Genomic DNA, 3,679 nt, shown 5'->3' with positions numbered 1-3,679 from the left:
AACACACACACACACACACTCACACACACACATCTGTTTCTCCTGCTGTCTTCCAGACACACCTGCAGAAACACCAGACTAAGCTCCACAGACACAATCAACTACAAACGAGTCCATCTGTTTAATTTGTGTAGTTTTTTCTCGATCCACGATGTAAATATATGTATACAGGTAAAGCTGGATATACGAATAATAGTTAGTCATTGGGTTTGTGCTGATATCCAGCATTATGAAATCTGTTTTGGCTTTGATTTATAACATTCCGGTGTCACGACAAACTAATTATTATTATCTGATGTGTATCACATGATGCATATCAGTTTAAAAGTTTGTTCCTCTAAGCAGTTTAATACATAACATGCACACTTTAGTCTCAAATCAAATCCTAGTTGAGAAATCTGAACCCGAGAGAACCCTGAAACACGGGTTACACACGTGTGCGTGTCTCGTCTCCACACGCGATCGTCCTGTAGGGAGACATCTGGAGTTCAGGAAACTCTGCAATCTGAATGCAATCAAACGGAGTTCCCTGAGAGTCAGCACACACGCGGCCCATGACACAACTCTCCACGCTCCTCCAGATATTAGCAGCAAACATGAAGCAAATGTGGATCTTGAATTTAGGGGATTCCTCGCTGACCTCACAGCGCCTGAGATTCTCAGAAAACACACAGGATTAATAACTAACATGAATCTGTGTGTGTGTGTGTGTGTTTTCTCTGCGCAGGCTGGGGTCTGTGTGCGGCCAAGGCTCAGTATCCCATCGCTGACATGGTGAAGATGTTGAGAGAGCAGGGCAAGACTGTGAGGTCAGACGCGCTCATGTTCAGATCAGATCAAACTAAGCTCCAGAAATAACGGCATGCTGGATTCTCACTTCAAGTCCAATGTCTTGAGCACTTGGCAGGCCAGCAGCGTAATTCTGTTAAAAGCAAGACGAAACACATCTGCGTCTAATAAGAAGCACTGGTAAAAATGCAGCCCTTCTGTAAATAAAGAGGGAAGGTGTAGAACATTCTCTGAGTATTTACATCAGAGCGGCGCAGATGGAGAGTTTACAGCATGAAGGATAATCTCCCATGTGTTCTGATGTTGAAAAGCTTCATTCTGATGTAAACCTGATGAAACAGTGATTTATCATGCTCAGGTTCGGGATTCACCCGGTGGCGGGCCGCATGCCTGGACAGCTCAATGTGCTTCTGGCCGAAGCTGGCGTCCCGTACGACGTCGTTCTAGAGATGGACGAGATCAACGAGGATTTCCCAGGTCAGGATCAACAGCATGAGCTGATGTGCATTCAACGACATGCAGAGATGCACATTGCTGCTTGACTCTTATTTTCCCTTTCATTTTATTTACAGAAATCACAAGTGTGAATCAAGTGCTATGCTTTAAATTGGTTATATATTTAAATAACTACTGATCCAACCGTTACATCAACTCTGAATCTTTACTATCTATCTACACTACTGTACAAACAGTAAAGTCTCTTTCAAACCAAGGCTGCATTTATTTGATCAGAAATATAGTAAAACAGTTAAATATTATTACAATGTAACATAGCTGTTTTCTGTGTGAATCTCTGTTAAACTGTAATGTATTTCTGTGATGCGCAGCTGTATTTTCAGCATCATTACTCCAGTCTTCAGTGTCACATGATCTTCAGAAATCATTCTAATATGCTGATTTGCTGCTCAAGAATGGATTATTATCAATGCTGAAAACAGTTGTGCTGCACAATATTTCTGTGGAAACTGATACATTTTATTTTTCAGGATTCACAGATGAATAGAAAGTTCAAAGGAGCAGCGTTTATTTGAAATTTAAATATTTTGTAACATGTCTTAACTGTCACTTTTGATAAATTTTAAAGCAGCCTTGATCAATAACAGTATTAATTTCTTTTAAGACCCCAAAGTTTCGAGCAGTAGAGTATATGTGTTAAATAGCACATGCAAAGTCCATTTTCCATGAAATATAAAGCGAGTGATTTGAGGTGCAGTGTGAAAGGCGTCTCGTATCTGTCAGACGGATGAGCCGATGATCCACAGACGGCTGTAAAGTTATTTAGCATCGGTCGGGACACATGTGCACTCTGATCTTTGTAATAATTTACTTTGATTATGTAATTGTGCCTAGACATGCAACGTATGGCAGCGACCCCGTGTTGCAGCGACTGGCGTCTGTGCGGTCCGAGTCGGAGGGCAGCAGGTGTTTTTGTTTAGCTGGCGCAGATAAGCATGTAGAGCGAGGAGAAACCCGATCCCATCGCATGAGAGCGGCTAATAGCACTTCTGATTGTTCTCGCTGTGTCTGTGCAGAAACCGACCTGGCGCTTGTGATCGGAGCCAACGACACGGTCAACTCAGCCGCGCAGGAGGATCCCAACTCCATCATCGCCGGGATGCCTGTGCTGGAAGTCTGGAAGTCCAAACAGGTGCGAGGTTTACTGCAATCATTAGAGCTGTCAATTAATCGCATAAACATTAATCGCACATCAATTTTGGTTGAGAAATCACCCCCTAAAAGATCACTTGAAGTCATAATTGTGTTAAAAGTATTTTGATTCAACATTGCATAAATGATGATAATAAATTGAGTATCAATGTTTTTAATGAATATTGAAATATGAAATGTGTCCCTGGAGCACAAAAGCAGTGTTAAGTCGCTTAGTAATATGCATTGCTAAGAACTTCATTTGGACAACTTTAAAGATGATTTTCTCAATATTTAGATTTTTTTGCACCCTCAGATTCCAGATTTTCAAATAGTTGTATCTCAGCCAAATATTGTCCTATCCTAACAAACCATACATCAATGGAAAGCTTATTTATTCAGCTTTCAGCTGATGCATAAATGTCAATTTCGAAAAATTGACCCTTATGACTGGTTTTGTGGTCCAAGGTCACAAATGATTCTAACAAAATGAAATGATACCCGCAATATGAAACTAAAGCGCCAGTAGGTGGCGGTAATGAGTGAGTCATTGAATCATTCATTCAACTGATTCGTTCAAACGGCTGATTCATTCAGAAATGGAGCAAGTGACTCTCTTTATGAATGAGTCACTGAATCATTGATTGACACAAAGCTGATTCATTCAGTAAGGAATCAAACGCTCAACAGTTCTGCCGTGACTTTGATTGCAACTGTTTTAGTTTGTGAAACTGAGCAAAATATTGACAATATTGAGTCTAAAATGCAACACAATATTAACATCTTGTTTGTTGTATAAATCTATATCACGTTTGCAGTGGTGCAGATATTGGGGAGAAACAGCACTATTGCTGGTGTAATATTACTAAACTATATCATATGATCAGAATATATATTGTGCTCATATCTTGAATTTTAAGCGCATATAACCTCATTCTAAAAGACTCTATCACACATCCTTCATCCTGATAGTCAGACACTGCATCAGTGGAAGATGACAGACAGCTCTGAAAGGGGCAGATGCATACTTTCCATAATTAATCGCACCAAATGAACATGTTAAAAGACAGTCCTAGTATGAACTGCAGCAGTGAATCAGTCATGACTGGAGTGTGTGTGTGTGTGTGTGAGTGTGCGTGAGTGTGTGTGTGTGTGTGAGCGTGTGTGTGAGCGTGTGTGTGTGAGTGAGTGTGTGAGTGAGTGTGTATGTGTGCGTGAGTGTGTGTGTGTGTGTGTGTGTGAG

At 40.8% G+C, this 3,679-nt stretch overlaps 1 pseudogene; it reads left to right on the top strand.

The window, feature by feature from the left end:
• LOC107739940 (NAD(P) transhydrogenase, mitochondrial-like) overlaps nucleotides 1-3,679 on the top strand; it is a 19,137-nt pseudogene that overhangs the window by 14,445 nt on the left and 1,013 nt on the right.

The sequence above is a fragment of the Sinocyclocheilus rhinocerous genome, unplaced genomic scaffold (genome assembly GCF_001515625.1).
Source record: "Sinocyclocheilus rhinocerous isolate Xijiao unplaced genomic scaffold, SAMN03320098_v1.1 scaffold5943, whole genome shotgun sequence".
In the NCBI taxonomy this organism is placed as follows: Eukaryota; Metazoa; Chordata; class Actinopteri; order Cypriniformes; family Cyprinidae; genus Sinocyclocheilus; species Sinocyclocheilus rhinocerous.
This window is presented reverse-complemented; position numbering and strand designations above follow the sequence as displayed.